This window comes from Gossypium arboreum, chromosome 3 (assembly GCF_025698485.1).
Source record: "Gossypium arboreum isolate Shixiya-1 chromosome 3, ASM2569848v2, whole genome shotgun sequence".
In the NCBI taxonomy this organism is placed as follows: domain Eukaryota; kingdom Viridiplantae; phylum Streptophyta; class Magnoliopsida; order Malvales; family Malvaceae; genus Gossypium; species Gossypium arboreum.
In genome coordinates, this window is record NC_069072.1 from 81439921 (window position 1) to 81467157 (window position 27237).

Here is a 27237-nt window from a genome sequence, read left to right on the forward strand (position 1 = left end):
CAACAAGCAAAGAGGGGCAGCTGTACAGCCCAATTTTGGGGCCCAAATAAAACCCACTAACCCCTAAATACCCACTAAACAACCCACTAAACCTAACAGAATCCCAAACCCAACACAAATAACCTACCCAAAACCTACTAAACCCACATAGCCCAAACACAAAATAGAAAAAGAAAAATGAAAGAATATCTAAAACCCTAGCCGTTCAGCCTCTGACCCCTGTCCCATCCACCGACGCCTGCAGCACCGCCCCACCGTCGTCCAAGTTGCGCTCCTGCAAGCATTAAACGGGAAGTGACATAAAGCAAAACAAAGAAATATAATGGCTATTTAAAAGCCAAATCCAAAAACCATGTAGTCACTCGGGCATTTTTCAGTAAAAATAATAAGCAAAATTAGACCAAAAAACAAAAACAGATCGAAAACATAAGCATAAAGTCGCAACGAAAAATTGAAGGGAGTTCAAAGAAGCGCAAGGCAAGGTTTAACTATTCTCTTTCGGATCTATTTTCTAAGTATTTTTTTCGTTTGATTTACACTAAAAATAATATATACATACATATTCATAAGCACTAAAATACAGCAAAAAAATATAAAAAAATCATACCGGAGGATTTTCGCCACCGTGTACTGCGGTGGCAAGCCGAACGACGACGGATTTGGCTCCTCGCCGATTTTTGGGCTCGCTGCAGAGAAAGGAGAGAGGGAGAGAGGTTTTCAGCCATTTTTTTGCTGGAAGGAATGAAAAATGAAGTTTCAAAAAAAACTTGACTTTTAAAGGCCCGATGCGACGTCGTTTTGGGCGTGCATTCAAGACCCAAAACGACGTCGTTTAGCTTAATTCGATCCACGACCCGACCTGCCCCGCCTCAAGGATCTGCGTGTTTTGCAAGCATGGTCTAATTGCTTGCGCAGTCCTTCCGCTTTTTGTACATTTTGCAATCAAGTTCTTATTTATTTTAAATTAACCCAGAAGTTTGTTGCGTATTGCGATTTGGCCCTCCCTTCAGTGATGCGTTTTAAGGGCTCGGGAAAATTTCCCTTTTGGCCCTCCGCATGATGCTGCTTTTCAAATTAGTCCATTTCTCATTTATTATTTTTTAATCGACCCCGAAACTTCATTTTGTTTCGAATTCAGTCCTTTTTCATATTTAATCGTTTTTTATATTATTTTGCCCTTTTTATTTTCTAAATATTATTTATCATTTTATTTATTATTCTCATTGTTATTATTAGCATGTTTATACTATTATTTAGTAATCTTTTATTTTCCATTTAACACTTATATATATATTTTATATGTTTATATATTATTATTATTCCCAATATATATTTCATGTATACGCATTTAAATACCATACTATACGCAGATATGTTATATCTATTTTACCCCATTATATTTAATAATAATGTTAGTGTATGTATTATTATATGTGTATATATCTTTAACATACACATATACGTCTACATTTATATATTATTATTAATTTTTGGTATTATTGTTTTGTTAATGCATTTGTATATCATACATACATCCTTCTAATATATATATATATATATATAATACTCCATATTATGCACATGTATATTAATATTATACATATCATATATATTATGTACATATACATTGTAAATATCATATTGTTTGTACATTCTAGAGGTGATCATGGGCGGGCTGGGTCGGGTTCGGTAGGGCCCAAGTAAAATTTTAGGTCTGTCTACTAGGCTCGGCCTGCCGCCAAATATGGGCCTAAAATTTTACCCAAGCCCTACTCGAAATAAAATTACTAAGCTCGAGCCCAGCCTTTTAACCCCAACCCATATTAATTTTTTTTCTTATTTTATTAAATAAAAAATTTAAAAATATAATAAATCAAATATATTTAAAACATAAAATAAATATTAAAACAAATAAAAATAATACTAAAACAATTCTTAAAACAATACACAAATTAACAATATAATAAAAATAGTTATATTAAAATTTAAAATAATTAAAAATAAAAACAAAAATATATTAATATATAATTGGTAGGTAGGGCTGCCCAGAACCAAAAACTCTTACTGAGGTCTGCCCGTTTTTAAACAGACCTCGTTTTTTGCCCAAGCCCATTTTTCGGCCTATATTTTACCCAAACTCTCCCATTTTTGAGGCGGGCCTTGGTAGTCAGCCCAATTTCATGATCACTCTAGTACATTCTATTATGTATATTTTATGACTATTATGTACTCATTTCATATATATATATCCATTATATTTTTAATATATCATATATTTTTTGTTTGTTTTGTTTGTTTTGTTTCCATTATTATATATTTCAATACCATATGTATTATTATCGTTTTATACTATTGCTATTATTATTGTTTTCGTCATCATTGCCATTTTCTTTTGTCATGTTATATGCATTTTTATTCAATGGTTTTATTTTCCTCATGCGTTTGTCTATATTTACACATTACTAGGCTTGCTATTATTTCATTTTTATGTAATTGCTCACATTATTATTTTGATATCGTCACGCTCATTATTATACATTATTATTAATACCAAAATTTACTTTTATAAATCACGTTATATTTTGTCACTTAATATATTCAAACAATTCTTTCATAAAAGCAATATCCTGTATTAGGTAATTCGAGATAATCATGCCCTAACTTACTGGGTTTCGACTTTTCTCATTTAACCTAAATAACGGAATATATTCTTTTTAAATCATTATACGAGTTTTGAAAATGCTTATTCTCGAAGATGCAAAGTGTTGTGCCCTAACTTACTGGGTATGACATTTTGTCATCTCGAAATAAGAATTTGTTTTGGAATAAAGGCAATATTCGGTGTTTGAAAATTCGAGAAAACGTGCCCCAACTTATTGGGTTTCAATTTCTCTCATTCACTCTAAATAATCGAATACCCTTTAAAATACACAGATTTTACAAAAGGCAAGCTCGCTCTCGAAAATTCTAGATGTTTGTGTCCTAACTCACTGGATATGACATTTCATATTTGAGATGAGAAGATCTTTAATATTTAAGCATTTTCTTTATAAAGAGGGATCGTATTTCAAAAGTCTTCCAAGTTTTCAATCTTCGACACTAAGACACTAATTAATCAACTAGGTACCAATTTGGGGCGACGAGGGTGCTAATCCTTCCTCGTATGCGAACCGACTCTCGAACCTATTTTCTTGATTTATGAGACCAAAATTGTTGTTTAAATAAATCAAGTTATTTATTAAAAACAACCACTTTAACGAGGTGACCCGATCACACCTAGTCAAAAAGGATCGGTGGCGACTCCCGTCTTTTGTGTTCATTTTCAAAATCCAAATCGATTCCCGTTTTTCAAAAAATGGTTACGACATTAATAATTGGCTTTGCATTTTGAAATCTGAAAAGTAGAGAGACTAAAATCCTAGAAATAAAATAAAAACTAAATTCTAAATTTATTAAGAGCATAGGACTTATGGTGTATTTCAACCTATAGTATATATATACTTCTTTTGGGCAGAGAAGAATAAGAATAGTTGGGTTTGAATGTTTTATCACTAAATGCTGATGTATTACCAAGCCGTGGTGGATAAATGTGAAGGACTGATATTGGACTGCTCGAATTTAATTCAAAACTTCAATTAGTATTTGCTATTCAATGGCGTCCAAACAGGTCATAACCAGATGATAGAGCAGGAGCTAGCCTACGCAACGGCTCCTTAACATGCCGCTCATTGATTAAATGACAAAATTGATTCAGAAAACTAAGGCCTCCTATGGGCCACATGAGATAGCCTTTGGTATATTAGCCTGCAGTAGGTACTACTAGCTTTCCTTGAAAGACGGCCTACTTCGATACCAATATGCATCAAATGATAATGCCATAAGATGAGGAATTAAAAACCACAAAAGGGCTTACCCGAAAACGATCTCGAATGCCTTGCCATTCATGTATTTCGAGTTGACGTTGTAGATAGCTGAGATTTAGTACTATTATCCAGACAAGGCTCTCTCAATCAGCTGAATTCTCCATTTTCCATTTCAACAATGATTTACAGACAACTTCTCGATACAAGTCCTGCCTAAAGTGTATGACCTGCTCTTCGAGCCGAACGACCTCCTCTTTGAGTACTGCAACTTCAGCTAAAAGCTTCAACGTCTACAAAACCAGAAACCAATATTAGAATTCCAGTTTGAAACGTGTCAAAAAGAGCTATTCGATAAGACGGAGCCAATGGCATGGTAAACTACTAACAGGAGCAGGAAGATACGGTGGTAGACGAGGTAAAGCTCCCAGAGGTCTGCAAAATTCCCTGTCAATGTTCTTGCATGTTAACTGTGATTAGTAATTTACTTCTTCTTGCTTCAATGGGACTTTTCCTTCTGGCTCTGGTATTTATCTTTTTAATACCCCCACTACCAATTCTGCAAAACCCTAATTCAAAAACTTCAACAAATATCAGAAAACAACAACAGTAATAAGTTGAATGCAAAACAAAGAAGTCCAAAAGAGCAGAGGGTGACAGATTGAGTCATTCAGACCTTTTAACAAAAAGAAAAAGTTAGAACTTTCCATTAGAAAACCGACATACTTCAATGCTCCCTCCCGATCAAGTAGAGACTAAATGATAAAAATTTTACAATAGGAAGAAGGAATCAACATACCAATACCAATTATAACATGAACAAGGAATAAGGTTCCTAGGTTTGCAGCAGTGTCTTCTTTGGAAGATCATTTTTATTTAAAACAATAGAAAGAAAATGAAAGGTGAAGTGAAAGAGGAGGAGCAAAACGGATGTTTGCATAATGCAAACGTGGACATCTTAGATGCAAGGTACAGATAGAACTGCACACAAACTCCATTATGAATAGCACTCTTCTCTGTGTCATCATGAATCAACGTGCTTCTTCTTTTATATATATATCATCTAGGGTTAATATACCATTTGCCCCAAATTTGAACCCATTTATCACTTTGGTACCTAAATAATTTTTTTTATCTATTCCAATCCATTATCAGTTTTCCCTGGCCGTTAATGGTGTTAAAAAAAAAAGTGACTTGTAGGGGGTGTATCTGGGGCTGCAGGGCCCGGCTCCTCTAAAATGAAAAATTTTATATTTAAGCCCTTTAAAATTTTTAAAATTTTAAACTAATAAAGGTAAAATTACGGTTTGACACCCTAAAAATAATACAAATTTGATTTAATCTTCTAAAATTATAAAAATACAGGCTATTCAAATGGTGAAATTACATTTTACTATTCTAAAATTACAATTTAACTTTAGCCCTCTCTAAAAATTTTTTTGCTTTGCCCTAGTGACGTGACACGTTGAGAGCGCACTAAGTCACCTATACTTTATTTTTAGAAATAAATTTAAAAAGTAAAAGCAAAAAATCAAAAAATTCTCAAAAGTTTTTTAAAAACAAAAGGTATATATTTAATTATATAAAAATCCCAATATTTAAAAATATTTATTTTATTTTTAAAAATACATAAAACACAAAAAAGAGATGAATACAAAATTTTCTAACAAATTTAGAAAAATCTCAAAAATATTAACAAATCAGAAAATAAAATTAAAGTTATATAAAATTTCCAGAAATTTAAAAAATTCCGTTTAAAAAATACATAAAGATAAAAAGAGCCAAATTACAAAAATTATCAAAAGAATTCATAAAACTCTTTTTTTTTAAATCAGAAAAATATGAAAAGCTTTAAAATATGGAATGAAAATATAAAATTTTAAAAAGTGTGATATTGGTTGTTTTGTTTTGTCTTATATTGATAATTTTAAATTCGATTATTGGATTCAAAATATTTAAAAATATATTATACTATGGGCTAGACTTATCCATGGGCCAAGTCTCTCTGTCTAAAAAGTGAGAGGGTTTAGAAAAAAATATAGGACTGAAAAATGGGTTTGGACAAAAAAAAAAGAGGCCCGTTTAGAAAACGGGTTGAGCCTTGGGTAAATTTTTTTGTCCTAGGCTTGATCCAACCCGAATTTACAAAAAAGAAAAAGGAACTAATGTTTTCTTATTGTTTTTTTACTATTTTCTTGTTGTTTTACTGCAATTTCATTATTATATTACTATTATTTTGTTGTTATTATTTGAATATTGTATAACTCTTGTTTTATTTTTAATTTTGTTACTATTTTAGGGACATTTTCTTGTTAAGTTACACATATCTTAGTGTTATTTAAGTATAAATATTTTTAAAATTTATTTTCAATTTATTGGGAAACATTTATTTTAGTGTTTTTAGTATTTTTAATGTATTATATTTTTAATTTTTTAATAAAAAATTTAATTTAGTCGAAGCAGGCTTGGACAAAATTTTAAATCCATTTTTCAGGCCTGATTCGGGCCTAAAATTTTGACAAGACCCGGCCTGGTTCAGTCCATGAACAGGTATACTATTGGACAAAGTGAAAAAAAATTGTTTTCAATGTTTTAAAGTTTACATATTTTCTTTCTGATTTTTAAATTTTTTCTATTTTTTGACACTTTTTATGGACTTTTTAACTTTAGTTTTGTAAACATATATATTTTTAATTTCTAGAAATTTTATGCAACTTACCATGTTTTTTATATTTTTAATTTTTGAGATTTTTTTGAATTTGTTTGACAATTTTTATATTTTATCTTTTTTGTGTGTGTTTTATTTATTTTAAAAATAAAATAAATATAGTCTGCTACCCTAGCACGTCTCTGTCTGCTTTCTCTAATAGTTTTAGGTTTTTTGTTTTTTAGTCTTTTGTTTGGTCGAAGGCGGAAAGATCTTTAAAATTTCTTTCACTCTTTTGATCAGTTGAATCATACGATTGAGTTCTAAACATTGTTATGGAAGCGGAATTTGCTGGACTTACGATTAACGAGGAGGAAGATGTAGTTCTACAAGTACAAAGCGACCTAAATTCGGAAAGAGAGGTGGGGGCTTTTCGACTAGTAGGTTGTTTCCTAACAGCTAGTATCATTCATTTTCCAGCAATGAAAAGTACCATGGCAAATCTATGGCATCTTGTTCGGGGGCTTCAAATTTGAGATCTGAGGAAGAAAAGGTATTTGTTTCAATTTTTCTCATGTTAGGGATATGGAGAGGGTCTTAAAGGGTTCACCATGGACTTTTAATAATCATTTATTGGTGCTACATAAGTTACAATAGGGGGAGGATCCATAAAAAATCCCATTAATTTATACACCTTTTTTAGTACAGATTCATGACATCCCAGTTCATTTTTTCTCTGAAAATTTGGCGATGCAACTAAGTAATTTTATAGGTACTTTCATGGAGTATGATGGCTCAAATTTGGGAAAAGAAAATATAAATTTTATGAGAATAAGAGCCCAAATTGATATACGGCGTCCCTTGAAGAGGAAGAAACATATTATGTTTTTTGGGAAGTGTTCATGTCAGATTTAAATATGGACGATTATCACTATTCTGTTTTTATTGTGGTCGTTTGGGCCATAATGACTCCTTTTGTGAAGCGAAAATGCTTTAGGAGTGGAAGTTGTTGAAATGGGATAGGATTTATCATTAAGAGCACAATTTCGTAAGGCTTTAGCAATGAATAGTGTTTGGCTCCAGGAAGAAGGAGAGGGAGAATAGGGTGGTAATTGGGAGGGAAGTCAAATATTAGGAAATAGCTTGAGGGGTTTAGGAAAAATTATGGGGAACAGGAATAATATAGATCCAATATCGGGGATTAACTTAGAAAGGGTAGAAATTCATATGTGGGTCATTTCATGCCTCAATAGAACATGATCTAGAAGATGATGTGTTAATTGGAGAGGGGGGTAAAAAGAGAAGCGGGGGGAGATTGAAGATTTACTAGCCAATGAAGAGATTAATACTTTGGCGGTAAGGAATAGGAGAATAGGGGAAATTAATCATTTATCATCGGCGGCTGCCAAGAGGTAAGCCGGCCGGGTGTAATGAAAATCTTAAATTGGAATGTCCGTGGTTTAGGGAGTCCACGGTCAGTTCGTAGACTTCGGCACTTGTTGAAGTCATATAATCCCCAAATGGCCTTTTTTATAGAGACAAAAATTAGTAGGAGTCAGATGGAACGTGTTCGAAGAAGTTATGGTTTTTTCAATGGCATCGATGTTGATTCAAATGGATCTAGAGGTGGATTATGTTTGGCTTGGCGTGGTGATAATAATGTAATGCTTCAAAGTTTTTCGAAATGACATATTGATGTGATAATAGAAGATGTGGATGAAAGAAACAAATGGAGGTTTACTGGTTTTTATGGGTCTCCTTATTCCCAAGAGAGAGATGAAGCATGGAATCTTTTAAGACAATTAGGGAATGTTAGGGAGCTTCCATGGATGGTTTATGGAGACTTTAATAAAATCTTGTATGGCTTCAAAAAAAAGGGAGCTTTACTACGAGAGGAGAGGCGAATGGAAGCTTTTTTGTAAGGTGTTGGAGGAATGCAATCTGATGGATATGGGATTTACTGGAAATTGGTTTACTTGGGAAAGGGGGAATTTGCCAGAAACAAATATTCAAGGGCGCTTACATAGAGGAGTCGCAACTGTTGGTTGGTTCTTTCTATTTCCTGAGTTTCAACTACAGCATCTTCCTCATTCGTTTTCAGATCATTGTCCATTATTCATTATTAAAAAAAAAGGATGTTCAGAAGCGAATTCATAGAAGTTTCAAATTTGAAGCATAGTGAGTTCTAGAAGAGTTGTTTATTATGGAGGTTAGAAACATCTGAGAAAATTCTGAAGGAGATTTATTGAATAAGTTAGAAATTTTTAAGAGAGGTTTGAAGAGATGGGCTAATCAGTTTCGATATAGCATAAAAGAGAAGAAAGAGGAGTTAACTTTAAAACTGGTTAAATTGCTGAAAGTTGAGAGAAATGATGAAACTTTGGCAGATCTCATTGATACAAAAATTCAACTCAATTTTGAGATTGAAAAGGATGAGCGTTACTGGGAACAATGGGCACAAGTTAATTGGCTGAAATTCGCAAGCAACATAGAAACGACAGAGGGATTTTATTCGTAAAATGCAATTTGATGATGGGAGGGAAATGAATGAAATCGAAAAAATGGGAGAAATAGCCAGATCGTACTTCCAACACTTGTTCTCCGCTGGAAGAAAGGGAAATTATGATCACATTTTATTAGGAATTAATCATTGTATATTTATGAGGATAATTCAAAACTTAATGGGAGGTACATGAAGGAAGAGATCTAGAAGGCATTAGCAGAATTAGGCCCTACAGAAGCACCAGGAGAGGATGGTTTACCAACGTTATTCTACCAGAAGTGTTGGCCAATTATATGGGAAGATGTTACATAATTTTGTCTTCATCGACTAAATGGAGGTATGGATATTAGCTCAATCAACAAAACTAATATTGTGTTAAGTTTGAAAATTTCAAATCCTTCGAATATAACTCAATTTAGGCCGATCAGCTTGTGCAATGTGCTTTATAAATTGATGGCTAAAGTTATTGCTAATCGTCTCCGAATTGTAATAGATAAGTGCATTAATTTAACAAAAAGTGCTTTTGCACCCAGAAGACTGATTTCTGATAATGTTTTGCTAGCCTATGAACTCCTACATACTTTAAAACAAAAGAGGTCAGGGAAAAAAGGATTTATGGCGGTGAAATTGGATATGGGCAAAGTGTACGACAGAGTTGAGTGGAATTTCGTAGAAGAAATAATGAAGAAATTGGGATTTGACTTGGAATGTTGCTTCACTAATGAAATGCATTAAAACAGTATCGTATTCGGTGATCTTGAATGGTTATATTGGAGAAACTTTCTTTCCTTTTAAAGGATTAAGACAGGGTGATCCTTTGAGCCCGTTTTTATTTTTATTTTGTGGAGAAGGTCTATCTAGTCTTATGAGGCTAGAAATTCAAGAAAAAACAATTAGAGGAGTCAAAGCAAGCAGAAGTGGTCCACATATTTCACATCTACTTTTTTGCAGATGACTGCATTTTGCTTGGGGAAGCTACTGAAAGAGGTGCAAGTTCATTAAAGCAGATTCTACATGAATATGAAATCTGTTCTGGTCAAAGTATTAACTATTCAATGTCTACTTTTTTTTCAGCACTAATACGCAGAAGGAGGTTAAAAGAATAACAATTAAAGTGCTCGGAATACATAGCACAAATGATCTGGAACAGTATCAAGGTTTACCTAATTTGGTGGGTAAAAAAAATAAAATAGCTTTTCAGAACTTGAAGGATAGACTACAGCAAAGAATTGATAATTAGAGTATCAAGTACTTTTCTCAAGGGGGTAAGGAGGGTTTTATTAAAGCTGTTCTTCAATCTATTCCAACTGATTCAATGGCTTGATTTTTACTTCCTAAGTCTTTATGTGCCAATTTGGAGGGTATAATTGAGAGATTTTGGTGGCAAAAACATAGAGGAAAAATGGGTATACATTGGTGTGCATAATGATATTTGTTCGTTAAAAGAAGTTAGAGGCCTTGGTTTTCGAAAAATTGATATATTTAATATCGCACTATTAACTAAACAGGGTTGACATTTTATTAATTATCCCAATTCTTCGTTAGCCCGAGTTTTGAAAGCTAAGTATTATCAGAATTCGAATTTTTTAAATGCTTCTTTAGGAAACTTACCCTTACTTATTTGGAAGAGTGTCTGGTCAGCCAAAAGAATTCTGGAGAAAGGTTTATGTTGGAGGGTTAGTAAGGTGGATCGCATCTCAGTTTGGACAGACCTTTGGGTGTCGAGTAATGAAGAAGATAAGATTCAGAATCAAAGCAGCAATGAAAACATAGAGTTAGTGTCGGACTTAATTGATGAAGAAAATAGAGAGTGGAAGACTGAATTAATTGTCAATACCTTCTAGCTAGATATTGTTAAAAAGATTATGCAGATCCCTTTGGCGAGGTCAGTCCACGATGATTTCCAAGTTTGGAGAGGAGAACCATCTGGGAATTTTTCTGTGAGGAGCGCCTATAAGCTATTACAAGAAACTACTCTAAATCCTAGTAATTTTATACAGGTCGATACTAAAGCTTTTTACAAAAAGCTGTGGAATCTAAACATTCCTTCGAAAGTGAAAATTATAGTATGGAAAATAACTATATTCCTAATTTTTCAAATCTCAAGCTGAAAAGAGTGGCTGTTGAAGATAAGTGTCCTAGGTGTCACAAGAATAAAGAAGACAACAATCATGTTCTTCTGTAGTGCCCTACAACGATAGAAATTGTAACAGCTCGATTTTGGGCCTAGTCAGAACAGTGGTTTCGGAACCACTATTCCAGGGCCAGAGAAATTATTTTTAATGTTATTTTATGTGTTATAGTATGATTATATGAGTGCATGAAAATTTTGGTGAAATAATTTTAGCGATTGCTAGCTTAATTGAGAAAAATGACTAAATCGCATAAAGGGCAAAAGTTTTGTTTTGCTAGATAAATATGTTAAATAGCTAGAGAACCCAAATTTGGGGTATTTAAAGAGCAAATGGACCCTTAAGAAATGCTAGGCCGGCCATAGAGACAAAGATGAGTACGAAAAGTCAAAAGTTGGTAAAGTTGGTGATTTTATTTTGACTAGAAATAAAAAAAAAAAAAGAGAAAGTGATATCATCTTTTCACCTTCATTCTCTCCACCGAAAATACTAGAAAAATAAGGGTTTTGAAAGCTTGAAATTTGCAGCCACTCTTCACTCATTCAAGTAAGTGATTTTGATGGTCTTTCTTGATGATTTTCACATTTTTGGGACCCCTAAAGCTTAATCTAGCTATTGAAAGGACTATTTTGCAAAATGGTTGAGAGTCTAGGGTTTTTCCATGAAAGCATATGTGTTTTTAACTGAAATTTTATGAAAGAATATGAGTTATGGTTGTGAAATAAACAACTTTTGTAAAGTGATTTTCATGGAAAACACCTAAAAGGGCCATTTTGTAAAAGTTATAAAATACGTTGTAATTGTGTGAAATAGTGGAAATTTGGGGTTGTCATAAGAGTAATAAATGGTCGGTTAGGCTTGGCTAATAAGGAAATTCGATAAAAATCAACTTTTGGGCCTATGGGTAAAATGGTCATTTTGTGAAAGTCTAGGGGAAAAATGGTTATTTTTCCAAAAATGTGAATTTTGATTGCCCAAATTTATTTAGTGATTAAATGAGTGAATTTCATCATGTTAGATCAAGAAAAATCGAGATTCAGGCTTAAATCGAGAAAGTACGTGGTGAAGGATAAAAGAGAATAATTAGCCGAAATTGCATTTGAGGTAAGTTTGTGTGACTAAATAAACATGTTATCCATGCTATTGTTAATTTACTTGAAATCTATTTCGTTATTATTGTATTTAATTATATGTTGATGGAATATGACATTCCATTGAAACAAGTAAGTTGTATGTTAATAATGCAACTACATTGTTATGATATGTGATTGAATTGATGTTGCATAAATTGCTTTGATGGTGAATATGAGGATGCACGTTGAGAGATTTATGTAATAAAGACTCCCGGTTGAACACTAAGAATAGATTTGGTTATTCATGCCATGACATTGCGTGATATGTGTGCTAGTGTAAGCCATGTCTGGGACATGCATCGGCCACATTATGAGAGCCAATGTAAGACATGTCTGGGACATGCATCGGCCTTGATATATACAAGCTAGTGTAAGACCTGTCTGGGACATGGCGTTAGTTTTTTGTGTGTTAGTGTAAGACCTATCTGGCACATGTCATCGACACCGATAGATGAGAGCCAGTGTAAGACCTGTCTGGGACACGGCATCGGCCTCGATATATGAAAGTCAGTGTAAGACCTGTTTGGGACATGGCATCGACTTTGATGTGCTAGCCAGTGTAAGACCATGTCTGGGACATGGCGTCGACATCTTACCCTATGTTTGAGGCTTAGTGAATATCTTGTAGTGTTCTAAATGGTTCAACAAGAAATTTATGGTTTACGTCGCAATGATAGAGATAATGGCTATGTTGTGAGTGGTACAGGTACTTACATGATCTTGATGATATGTGAACTCAATTCATGTTGTATCATTAGTGAGGAATGAATATGAGCATGTTGAGTAACACAGGTATGTATGCCAAGCTCATGAGAAATGATTTCAGTTTATGGTGCATATTTGGTGAGGATGTAAATAGGTAAGTCATGCTTATGAGAATGATTTTGTGATGACCTTATGATTATAGGTCTATACTTATGATGTATAAACATGTATGTTTACCAATGTAGGGAAAATGAATTAATAAGGTGTGATAAACTTAGTATCATTAATTTACACTAAAACAGCTTTGGACAGAAGCAGTAGTTCGAATTTGAAAATCCACCAAAAATTGTGAAAATTGATTTAGACACTGAATAAAATATAAAATTAAAGCTTAATGAGTCTAGTTTCACATAGAAGAAATGGTGTAAGCAAAGGAGTTTCATACTATTAAATATTTAAGTTGTTGTGAGACAGTTAAAATGATTTCAAAATCCCCTGTTCTGATTTGAGAAAATCATTGAAAATTTTACAAAAAATAGTTATGGGTTATAATTTATATTCTTCGAATTTTTAATGAGTCTATTTTCAAGAGAAATAGACAAGAATGTCATCCGAGTCCTGTATCATGAGATAATAAATTTTTAGTGAAGAGGGGTCAAAACTGTCAGACAGCGAAAAAAGGGTAAATTAAAGGAATAAACTGTACTAATTGGCTAGACCAAAAATTTTGAAAATTTTATCGTAAGAATATAAATGAGTCTAGTTTCAAGTAAAAATTGGCGAAACTTAATTTGAAGTTTCGTAGCTCTAGATATAAATAATTTAACAACTGTGACTCGAGAAAATAGTTTGACCTCAACATAAATAAAAGTGCAAATATGATTGTATTACCTTGAGAAGCAAGTTGATAAATTGCTTATTTTTTTCATACGGTCTTACAAATCTATAAAGCTTACTCCCTTCCTTTCCTTTTATTTAGTGGTGACAGGTTAGCTTGGGGTTGGAGATCGTCAGAAGCAGCATCACACTATCAAGCCATTGCCTTCGAAGTATTGACCCATATTTGTTTAGCATTTTCGTGTGAGTGGTATGTATAGGGACTTAGTTTTTATGTTAGCTATTATTATGATTAGCCAAAGGTATTGGCTTACATTGAGTTACTTATATATGGCCATGATGTGTGGCTCATATTGATTGTGGTTTGTGAACTTATCTATCTATGTTATGTTCTAATGCTTGTGATGTGATGATGTGATTATGCTTGTTGGCCATATATGGTTGGTGTTGTGAATTAAGTGCATGATGAATGCTCTATGACCAATTGAAATGGTCATGGCCATGAATTAAATTTGTGATATGGAAATAAGATGGCGATTATGAAAATTTGGTAAAAGTGGTCATTAAATGACAAGGCTAATGAATAGGTATTGTTGTGTCTCGACTTGATATTATATGAGTATGTGAAATGTATGAATGGTAACTTGTTAATGTCATGAATGTGTCTTAATATGGATGCTAAATCATTAAAATGATTTCATGACATGTGTCCTTGGTGGGTATAAAGATGTGAAGGATTAAGAGTAACATAAAGGCTTGGAAAATAGCCTAAGTGTTGGCCACACAGGCGGCTTGGAAAACAGCCTAAGTGTTGGCCACACAGGCTGAGACACGACCGTGTGTCTTAACCGTGTGGGGGAACACGACCTTAACAGACGGGCGTGTGGCTTAGCCGTGTAGTTCAGATTATTCGCTGATGTCATTGTTAGAGAGTTACACGACCTAAGGATACGGGCATGTCCTGGGCACACGGGCGTGTCCCTGTGTCCACACGGGCATGTGACTTTGTGTTATGGAAAATTTTTCTAAGCTTTCCCAAAATTTTCTAAGATTCTCGGTTTAGTCCTTAACTACTTTCAATGCATGTTTAAGGCTTCGTAGGCCCGTATATGAGACGTTATGTATTTAAAGTTTTGATCTAAAAGAAATTTTATAGCCCGATTTTTGCATGTTTGTGTATGATTAAGTCCGGTAATGCCTCGTACCCTATTCCAGCGTCGAACACGGGTAAGGGGTGTTACAAATATATGGAGGTTTTTAAATTTTTCATGGATACTCAACAGTAATGCTCAAAATATAAGGGAATGGCTTAATTGGGTGTTTAGTCAAGGGACCGTCAAACAGTGTTGTCTCTTTTGTTGCAGACTTTGGATAATCTGGACAAGCAGAAACAAGTTAATCTACGAAAGAAAAAACACAACAAGCTGGGATATCTATAATCAAATTCTCAGTTATATCTCTGAGTTAAAAGGAATAGAGGATAAAATTCTAACCTTGGAAGCAGACAAGGGACCTAAACAAGATGACCAGAGAGCAACTGTGGCTATCTATTTTGATGCGGCGTTTGACCAACAGTCTTCTAGATCTACGTCGAGGTTGATAGTAAGAGATATGGGGGGAAAAGTCTTGGCATCCAACTCAATTCTTCACTCCGATGTCCCCTTTCCGTTTACGGCGGAGGCACATGCAGGATATCAAGCCACAAGATTAGAGATTTGTGACAGCCTTAAAACAACCCTAGTCGAAATGTGGTTTCGGGACCACAAAACCGAGGCATAAAAATAATTTAATATTTATTTTATTTCTTATAATGTGTGTTAACTCATGTGTGACATTTTTGATGTTTTGATTTAGAGCTATAAATGTGAATTTCACTAGAAAGGACCTAGTAGTAAACTTTGAAAGTATGATGGAAAAATGTGTGATGACTAATTAAAGCATGCATGCAAAACAATGGACTTGCATGTCAAATTTCTCCCCCCCGATAGCTAGTGGCCGGCCATGACAAGGAATTATGGGTAAAATCATGTCATGAAACATGTTTGGTAAGTGGGTTATGTTGGAATGAATAAAATAAGGAGTATGGAATAAAAAAAAATGTGTGTTTGAAGGCTTCTCTCCCTCCCCATTGCCGTGTAGGTAGGAAAGAAAACAAAAAAAAATTTTGTTCATCCATTTCACTCTCTTTTTGGCCGAAAATACTAAGGATAAAGAAGGAGTTTTGCTTCATGCTTGGTTTGGAAGAGGATTAGGAAGGGGTTTGGCTATACTTGCATCAAGATTAATGTATGTTTGATGTTGTGCCATGAGATTCATGCATGTTTTTGGTTGCTAACTTGATGTTCTTATTAGCCCATGGTTCAAATCTTTGTTATATCATGGGGATGGTATTTGGCCAAGGTAGATTTTGAGTTAATGCCATTGCATGTTAAATATGAAGCTTGATGATGATACATGTGATGGTGGATTGAGGACTCTTAGATTTTCTTTAAGCATTTTTGAATGAGATACTAAGTTCTTTGTGTAATCATGACCAAAATTATGGTGTCGTGATGTATTCGCCATGGTACATCCATAAGTGTGATTTATGCTCATTGCATGGAAAGTAAGATTTGTGTTTCGAAATCATGTTCATGTTTAGTTACAATCAACTTGAGATTCGGCTCTAGCATATATATATGTATATATGTTTGAGCATGATGTATTGGTATGACATATATATACTATCTCAAGGTATATACTTACTTATGATGATGTTTCGGTTATGAAGGAAATGATAGATGTGTATTGAGTTACAATATGGAATGCATTAGTTAGTAAAATGTATGTTGTTTTGTGTGGTAATAAGTGTATAATTGGCCTCAACGTGGACATGCATATTCGACCACATGAGGGAAATTGGTGTGCATGTATTCGGTTAGAGGCAAGCATATTGATGCCTATTCTTGGCTTAGAAAATTCGCTAAGAGGAATATTAACTAATGTGTTGAGTTCGATTCATGATTCGTACATAGGCGACTTTGATGCCTAATGAGTATATATATTGGCTAAGTACCTTGAATTCCTCTTCGATACTCAAATGATTAAATCAATTTATTTGTCAAATTAAGCTCAAGAGCAAAGGGAGCTAAATCCGATAAAGGGAAGGAAAAAGTAGTCGAGTAGTCAGTCGAAATCGCCGACAACATCCAAGGTAAGTACTTGAGTAATAGAGCTTAAATTAAATTGATTAGATCATGTTTAAAGCAAATTAAAATCATGCTCTTTGTGTGTGGCTATTGAGCCGAAATTTCAAGTGTGAATAGTGCCTTGTGTTTGAGTTTTGCTAATGAAAATGAAATACTGAATGTGTCATAATTTATTGATAATTGTGCTCGGTTATTCAATGATGTCCGGGCTAAGTCCCAAGGCTTTGTGCTAAGTGACTATATCCGGACTAGGATCCAAGGCATTCGTGCGAGTTAATAAATCCGGGTTAAGCTCAAGGCATTTGTGCAAGTTACTAAACCGTGTTAAGTCCCGAAGGCATTCGTATGCGAAGTCACTATAACCTAAGGGCTTCATCCCAAGGCATTTGAGCGAGTCTTATATCCGGTTAAATTCAAGGTACGTGATTCGAGAATGAGCGATCTTGCTATAAAATTTCGATTAATACGCTTGAAAAATTCCAGAATGAGGTATGTTCGTATGCGCTTGAATTAGTTGATTCCTTCAATAATATTCGCCGATCGAGTAATGGGTTTCCTAGTATTTGGCTAAGATGATCCCTTATGTATGAACATAGGGTTGGAATGTGAAATGAGTATGATATTGAGAATTTGTGCATATGAAATTATCCGTTAGCTTTATGAATGCTATGCTTTTGTTGTGCAGAATCCTTGCTCAAACTTACTAAGCATAAATTGCTTACTCCGTCTTCTCTGTTTCTCTGTTTTATACATTTTGCTCGTTAGCTATCGGATTCGGGATCATCGAAGTCGAAGTCATCCACACTATCAAAGCCCCATTTTGGTACAATTTTGGTTGAACTTTGAAATGGCATGTATAGGACTACCCTTTTGTTGAAGGTCATGTACCTTTCGGTTTGTGTAAACTTGGATGGCCATGCGAAAATGGCTTATATAATTTTAGCCTAGTACCATAATCGTTTGTTTGTTGATCATTATGAGGTATGGAATTGTTTTGAAACGATTAGCCATTGGGATGGTTAATCATGATCACACTTTGTGCTATGTATGCAAAAGGAGCCAATTGAATCATGGAAATCATGAAATAGGTAAAGCCTACCTTAAAGGCGATGCTGACAAAGAGCAGTGATGCGGATGTGAAAAATCACTAAAATAGTAGAAATGGTATTAAATAGCGAATAAATTATGTAAATGAACTTTGATGAATCTACTTTCATGTGGAAGAAACGAAACGGTCATATGAGTTATATGTTAAGAGATATTAAAGTTCTCGTGAAACAGGGCCAGAACGGTTTCGGATCCCTGTTCCGACTTTGGAAATTCATTGTAAATTAACCAGAGATAATTAGGAGTCATGCCATATATGTATAGATTCCTCTCTGAGTCTAGTTTCTATAGAAACAAACGGCATCAGTATTAAAGCCCTGTACAAGGAGATATTCAATTCGTAACGCACGAAGCTCAGTGTAGTCGAACCCTGGGATAGGGGAGACTTTAACTAATAAACTGTACTAATTGGCTCGACCAAAAATTCTAGAAAAAAATTTGTAGATGGACATATGAGTCTAGTCTCAGGGAAAAATTACGAAACAAATTTTCGAGCTTTGAAACTCAAGATATGATTTTTAAGGCGACAGTGACGCAGTGACCAGCTAGTCTAGAAATTTCTAAATGGACTGTGAAAATAGTTAAGTCTGTGTGCACCTTGTGTCCGATTCCGGTAACGGACTCGGGTATGGGGTGTTACAATTTTATTGGTATCAGAGCTTCGGTTTAGTCGATTCTAGGACTACCGTAATGCGTTTGGGTCTAGTTATACATGACATTTTATGTGATTATTTGATAGTTTGGTGATTTCTGACGTTTGAATATGTGTTTATTTATAGTAATGGATCCCGATCCCAACCGAAAGCGATAGGCGATGATGTGGAGAGTGTGGTGCTGCTCCCGACAAGGGACAAATGCGGACTCTCAACTGTTGCTAGTAATCCGAATGATGAGGCTAGGCAAGCCTTTTATAGCGTGATGAATGATTGGTTCAACCAATACATTCGAACTAATACTACTGTTCCACAACCTCCATTCCCAACAAACACAAACTTCGCACCTACAATGCCTCCGTAATCGACCAAATAAGGTCGAATAAGCCCCAGCTGATGAATCCAAAACACGGTACTCTCAATTCAAAGTTACGGATAACGACGATGCCGAGAGCAAGTGAATTTTGGTTGGACAACACTATCCGCACTCGATGAGCTATCTTGTACACCGATGAATGCCTAAAGTGTGCTATCTCCTTGCTACGTGATTACGCCTACTATTGGTGGAACACTCGACTTCAGCCCCGAGGGCAAGTAACTGGGAATTTTTCCAAACCGAGTTTGGAAAAAGTATATCGATCGAGATTTGTTGATCAAAACGGAAGGAATTTCTTGAGCTTAAGCAAGGTTCTATGTCGATTCGATTCGAGCGAAAATTTGTTAGACTTAGTAGATACGCCGGGAATGTGTTTCGTCCGAGACCGCTATGTAAACGCTTCGAGGATGGGCTGAATGAAGACATAAAATGTTCGTTGGCATTCTTGAAATATGAGAGTTCGTAGTACTTGTCGAGCGAGCTTGTAAAGTCAAGAGCTTAGAAAAGAAAAACAAAAAGTTGATGTGGGAATTAGAGAGTTTCGTAAAAGATCCTCGAGAAAGTCTCTTCAACATGCATCAAGAAATTTAGAGATGATGTGGGCGGTCTAGAGGCACTCCGGCCTTTTAGACGAGATCGTGATCGACCCACAATGGGTATACGAGGCACTTGATTACGCCGCCGTGTTGGGAATGAACGCCGAGACGAATCGAGTGTCGACATTGTGGCAAATGGCATTCGAAGTCAGAGGTTCCGTGACCGCTCTGTTACAAGTGCGGATCGGTCGACCACTTTATTAAAGATTGCCCGAGGTTGCTGAACAAAATACAAATCGAGTGGGAAACCGGTGCTACCACCGCCGAGGTAGACCATCCGGAAATACGGCAATGCTAGTGGTGGTCGAGAGGATCTAGAGATGCTACGACCGATCCGAGGCTCGCGCTCTGCTAGGACTTATGCCATACGCGCACGTGAGAATGCTTCCTCGCCGGATGTTATTACCCAGACTTTCACTCTCTTTGATACTAATGTGATTGCTTTAATTGACCCTGGTTCTACTCACTCTTATATATACGAAACCTTAGCATCCAAGAAGACTTTACCTATTGAGTCTCATCGAGTTCGTAATTCGGTGTCAAATCCTTGGGTCGTTACGTCTTTGGTCGACAAAGTGTGTAAGAAATGTCCCTAGTAATTCGAGATTCTGCTTTCCGCGGACTTGATGCTTTTGCCGCTCGATGAATTTGATGTTATTCTTGGGTTGGATTGGTTGACCGTACATGATGCGGTTGTGAATTGCAAAAGCAAGACTATTGATTTGAGGTGCGCAAATAACGAGATGATCCGAGTTGAATCTATGGACTTAAAGGGATTGCCAGCTGTAATATCATCAATGTTGGCCCAGAAATATGTAAGAAAGGGATGCGAAGCATACCTTGCGTATGTACTTAATGATAAGGAGTTAGAAGTAAAACCCGAATCTGTGCCAGTGGTTTGTGATTACCCGGATATTTTTCCCGAAGAATTACCGGGTTTGCCACCTGTTCGGGAGATAGAGTTTGGTATTGAGCTTGTACTTGGGACCACACCGATTTCGATAGCTCCGTATCGTATGGCACCAACGGAATTAAAGGAGTTGAAAGATCAGTTGCAAGAGTTGGTGGATAGAGGTTTTGCTTGCCCGAGTTTTTCACCTTGGGGTGCACCAGTGTTGTTTGTGAAAAAGAAGGACGGAACTATGAGGTTGTGCATCGACTATCGCTAGCTTAATAAAATGACAATAAAGAACAAATATCCGTTATCGCGTATCGATGATTTGTTCGATCAACTGAAGGGAGCCTCAGTGTTCTCAAAAATAGATTTGAGATCGGGCTATTATCGATTCCATGAATCCGAGATTCGAGATACCCAAAATTGCCTTGAGCGAGATATGGTCACTACGAGTTCTTAGTGATGCCGCTTGGGCTCACTAATGCCCTACGGTATTTATGGATTTGATGAATCGGATCTTCGGACCGTATTTGGATCGGTTCGTAGTTGTGTTCATTGACGACATCTTGGTCTATTCAAGAGATGAGACCAAACATGCGAGCACTTGAGAGTAGTGTTGCAAGTTTTACGGGACAAGCGGTTATACGCTAAGTTCAAGAAGTGCGAGTTCGTTAAGAGAGGTTAGCTTCTTGGGTCATGTGGTATCTCGTGACGGTATTCGAGTCGACCAATAAAATTTCAGCCATACTTAACTGGAAGCCTCAGGAATATTATCGAGGTTCGAGCTTTTGGGGCTTGCTTAGGTTACTCTTGACAGGTTTGTAAAAGGATTCTCAATGATAGCCACGCCCATGACGAAACCGCTTGTAAAGATGTCAAGTTTGAATGGACGGAAAAGTGTCGAAAAGTTTCGATCAATTGAAAACTCATTTGACTAAGCTCCAGCTTTAGTGCAACCCGAATCGGCAAAGAGTTTGTCATCTATAGTGACGCCTCCCTACTTGGGTTAGGTTGTGTATTGATGCAAGAAGGTCGAGTTGTGGCCTCACGTCGAGACAATTAAAGCCACATGAGAAAAATTATCCGACCCATGATCTCGAATCGGGTCGCTATCGTATTCGCCTTTAAAGATATGACGACATTACTTATTTGGTGAGAAGTGCCATGTGTACTCGGATCACAAAGTCTCAAATATTTGATGACTCAAAGAAACTTAAATCTGCGACAAAGACGTTGGCTCGAGTTGTTAAAAGATTATGAGCTCGTCATTGATTATCACCCGGAAAGGCTAATGTGGTTGCTGCGCCTTAAGCCGGAAATCATTGTTTGCTTTACGAGCAATGAATGTACACCTGCCTATTCTACCCGACAATGTGTTAGTAGCCGAATTAAAGGCCAAACCATTGTTAACTCATCAAATTCTTGAGACTCAAAAAGTTGACGATGAGTTGCTTGCAAAACGGGCTGAGTGTATTCAGAACAAGGAATCGGAGTTTCAAATTGATGATGACGATTGTTTGAGGTTCGAAGTCGTCTGTGTGTTCCAAAGAATTGAACTCATTTCGATAATTCGAACGAAGCCCATTGTAGCCGAATGGCAATTCACCCGGAGTACGAAGATGTACAACGATTTGAAACGTCGATTTTGGTGGCATGGTATGAAACGAGACATCTCCGACTTTGTTTGAGATGTTTAATATGTCAACAAGTGAAAGCGGAACATCAAGTGCCTTCAGATTACTTCACCGATCACGATACGAATGGAAATGGGATCGAGTCACAATGGACTTTGTGTCCGGACCGCCATTGTCGACAAGTAAGAAGGATGCGATTTGGGTTGTTGTTGATAGACCGACTAAGTCGGCTCACTTTATCCTGTCGCGTCTGGATTTTTCATTGGATAAACTAGCTGAATTGTACGTTTCTCACAGTGAGATTACACGGTACCGATTTACATTGTGTTGATAGAGATCCGAGGTTCACCTCGCGATTTTGGAAGAAATTGCAAGAAGCTTTGGGTACCAAGTTGCATTTCAGCACCGCCTTTCACCCTCAAACCAATGGTCAATCCGAACGGATAATTCAGATACTTGAGGATATGTTGAAATGTTGCATTCTCGAGTTCGGTGGTTCATGGGAACGGTATTTACCTTTGATTGAATTCGCTTACAACAATAGTTTTCAATCAAGTATTAAGATGGCGCCTTACGAGGCTTTGTACGGGCGTAAATGTCGTACACCATTATTTTGGACCGAGCTCGGTGAAAACAAAATTTTCAGAGTGAATTTGATTAAAGATGTTTGAATGTAAGGTAAAGGTAATCCGTGAAAGTCCGAAGGCGCCACGATCGTCGTAAATCGTGACGCGGATTTGAAACGAAAGGACATTGAGTATCGTGGGAGATAAAGTGTTTCTTAAAGTTTCGCCTTGGAAAAAGATACTCAGATTCGACCGTAAGGGCAAGTTGAGCCCGAGATTCATTGGGCCGTCGAAATCTCTCGAACGAGTTGGCCCGATTCGCGATCGTTTAATTTTGCCCCGAACTCGAAAAGATTCACAACGTCTTCCACGTTTCAATGCTTCGACGCTATAGATCTAATCCGTCGCACGTAATTAGTCCGTCAGAAGTTGAAATTCAAGCCGATATGAGATATGAAGAAAAACCGATTCGTATCCTAGCTCGTGAAGTAAAAGAGTTGCGAAACAAAAGGGTTCCGCTAGTGAAAGTGTTATGGCTCAAACACGGAATAGAAGAAGCTACTTGAGAACCCGAGAACTCTATGAAAGAGCGATACCCAAATCTATTTACTGGTAAGATTTTCGGGACGAAAATTTCTTAAGTGGGGAGAGTTGTGACGACCTTAAACGACCCTAGTCGGAATGTGGTTTCGGGACCACAAAACCGAGGCATAAAAATAATTTAATATTTATTTTATTTCCTATAATGTGTGTTAACTCATGTGTGACATTTTGATGTTTTGATTTAGAGCTATAAATGTGAATTTCACTAGAAAGGACCTAGTAGTAAACTTTGAAAGTATGATGGGAAAATGTGTGATGACTAATTAAAGCATGCATGCAAAACAATGGACTTGCATGTCAAATTTCTCCCCCCCCAATAGCTAGTGGCCGGCCATGACAAGGAATTATGGGTAAAATCATGTCATGAAACATGTTTGGTAAGTGGGTTATGTTGGAATGAATAAAATAAGGAGTATGGAATAAAAAAAAATGTGTGTTTGAAGGCTTCTCTCCCTCCCCATTGCCGTAAAGGTAGGAAAGAAAATAAAAAAAATTTTGTTCATCCATTTCACTCTCTTTTTGGCCGAAAATACTAAGGATAAGGAAGGAGTTTTGCTTCATGCTTGGTTTGGAAGAGGATTAGGAAGGGGTTTGGCTATACTTGCATCAAGATTAATGTATGTTTGATGTTGTGCCATGAGATTCATGCATGTTTTTGGTTGCTAACTTGATGTTCTTATTAGCCCATGGTTCAAATCTTTGTTATATCATGGGGATGGTATTTGGCCAAGGTGGATTTTGAGTTAATGCCATTGCATGTTAAATATGAAGCTTGATGATGATACATGTGATGGTGGATTGAGGACTCTTAGATTTTCTTTAAGCATTTTTGAATGAGATACTAAGTTCTCTGTGTAATCATGACCAAAATTATGGTGTCGTGATGTATTCGCCATGGTACATCCATAAGTGTGATTTATGCTCATTGCATGGAAAGTAAGATTTGTGTTTCGAAATCATGTTCATGTTTAGTTACAATCAACTTGAGATTCGGCTCTAGCATATATATATGTATATATGTTTGAGCATGATGTATTGGTATGACATATATATACTATCTCAAGGTATATACTTACTTATGATGATGTTTGGTTATGAAGGAAATGATAGATGTGTATTGAGTTACAATATGGAATGCATTAGTTAGTAAAATGTATGCTTTTTTTGTGTGGTAATAAGTGTATAATTGGCCTCAACATGGACATGCATATTCTACCACATAAGGGAAATTGGTGTGCATGTATTCGCTTAGAGGCAAGCATATTGATGCCTATTCTTGGCTTAGAAAATTCGCTAAGAGGAATATTAACGAGTTCGATTCATGATTCGTACATATGCGACTTTGATGCCTAATGAGTATATATATTGGCTAAGTACCTTGAATTCCTCTTCGATGCTTAAATGTTTAAATCAATTTATTTGTCAAATTAAGCTCAAGAGCAAAGGGAGCTAAATCCGATAAAGGAAGGAAAAATAGTCGAGTAGTCATTTAAATCGCTCGACAACATCCAAGGTAAGTACTTGAGTAATAGAGCTTAAATTCGAATTGATTAGATCATGTTTAAAGCAAATTAAAATCATGCTCTTTGTGTGTGGCTATTGAGCCAAATTTCAAGTGTGAATAGTGCCTTGTGTTTGAGTTTTGCTAATGAAAATGAAATACGAATGTGTCATAATTTATTGATAATTGTGCTCGGTTATTCGAATGATGTCCTGCTAAGTCCCGAAGGCTTTGTGCTAAGTGACTATATCCAAGTAGGACCCAAGGCATTCGTGCGAGTTAATAAATTCGGGCTAAGCAGAAGGCATTTGTGCAAGTTACTAAACCCGGGTTAAGTCCAGAAGGCATTCGTGCGAAGTCACTATAACCTAAGCTTCGTCCAAAGGCATTTGAGCGAGTCGTTATATCCGGTTAAATTACAAGGTACGTGATTCGAGAATGAGCGATTTTGCTATAAAATTTCAGTTAATACGCTTGAAAAATTCCAGCAATTAGGTATGTTCGTATGCGCTTGAATTAGTTGATTCCCTTCGAATAATATTCGCTCAGTCAAGTAATGGGTTTCCGGTATTTGACTAAGATGATCCCTTATGTATGAACATAGGGGTTGGAATGTGAAATGAGTATGATATTGAGAATTTGTGCATATGAAATTATCCGTTAGCTTTATGAATGTTATGCTTTTGTTGTGCTGGAATCTCTTGCTCAAACTTACTAAGCACAAATTGCTTACTCCGTATTCTCTTTCTCTGTTTTATACATTTTGCTCGTTAACTATCGGATTCGGGATCATCGAAGTCGAAGTCATCCACACTATCAAAGCCCCCATTTTGGTACAATTTTGGTTGAACTTTGAAATGGCATGTATAGGACTACCCTTTTGTTGAAGGTCATGTACCTTTCGGTTTTGTGTAAACTTGGATGGCCATGCGAAAATGACTTATATACATTTTTAGCCTAGTACCATAATCGTTTGTTTGTTGATCATTATGAGGTATGGAATTGTTTTGAAACGATTAGCCATTGGGATGGTTAATCATGATCACACTTTGTGCTATGTATGCAAAAGGGCCAATTGAATCATGGAAATCATGAAATAGGTAAAGCCTACCTTAAAAGCGATCTTGACAAAGAAGAATGATGTGGATGTGAAAAATCACTAAAAATAGTAGGAATGGTATTAAATAGCGAATAAATTATGTAAATGAACTTTGATGAATCTACTTTCATGTGGAAGAAACGAAACGGTCATATGAGTTATATGTTAAGAGATATTAAAGTTCTCGTGAAACAAGGCCGTAACGGTTTCTGGATCCCTGCTCCAACTTTGAAAATTCATTGTAAATTAACCGAAATAATTAGGAGTCATGCCATATATGTATAGATTCCTCTCTGAGTCTAGTTTCTATAGAAACAAACGGCATTAGTATTAAAGCCCATACAAGGAGATATTCAATTCAGAACGCACGAAGATCGGTGTAGTCGAACCCTGGATAGGGAGACTTTAACTAATAAACTGTATTAATTGGCTTGACAAAAATTCTAAAAAAATCAGTAAATGGACATATGAGTCTAGTCTCGGAAAAAATTACGAAACAAATTTTCGAATTTGAAACTCAAGATATGATTTTTAAGGCGACAGGTGACGCAGATGATGAAATAGTCGAAAATTTCTAAATGAATCGTGAAAATAGTTAAGTCACATGCACCTTATGCGATTCCGATAATGACTCGGGTATGGGGTGTTACAAGATTTCTATGGGTTTTAATGTTCTTGATATATTGGGTGACTCAAGAATGGTAACAACAAACTGCCAAAACACAGAATGCGACAGATCGATTATCAGAGCAATCACCTGATATATTCAAAGCATAAATAATCATTTTCAACAACTTAAATTTCATTATATCCCAAAGTTAGAAAACATATGCGCCCATTTTGTTGCAAAAGAAGCATTAAAACAGGGTGAAGGCAATCACCTGGAAGGAGGCATCCCAATTTTCGTTCGGCGTGAAATGAAGAAGAAGCGCCTTCGATTTTTAGCATAAAAGAAAAGAAGAAGAAGCGTCTTAGTTTCTCAGCATGAAAAAAAGGAGAAGAAACGTCTTAGTTTTCAAACTGAAAGACATGGAGAAAAAATGCTTAAGACTATTATAATAAAAGATATGAAACGTCTCTTTTTTGAAAATGTAGATGAAAGTAAAAGATTTCATAAGATCTGCTATAATGAAACAGCTGTGGCGGTGATGTGAAGCGCTAGAAATTATGGAGGCCAGCTGTTACTGTCGACTGGAGCTTTT

The 27237-nt window shown here is 35.9% G+C and overlaps 1 long non-coding RNA gene across 1 annotated transcript; it reads right to left on the minus strand.

The window, feature by feature from the left end:
* Positions 1 to 3617: 3617 nt before the first annotated feature.
* On the minus strand, positions 3618 to 27237 carry LOC108473254 (uncharacterized). Its single transcript, XR_001869705.2, has 3 exons — positions 26917 to 27237; positions 4250 to 4429; positions 3618 to 4153 (listed from the first exon to the last, which is right to left on the minus strand). It is a non-coding gene; the product is annotated as an uncharacterized LOC108473254 (long non-coding RNA).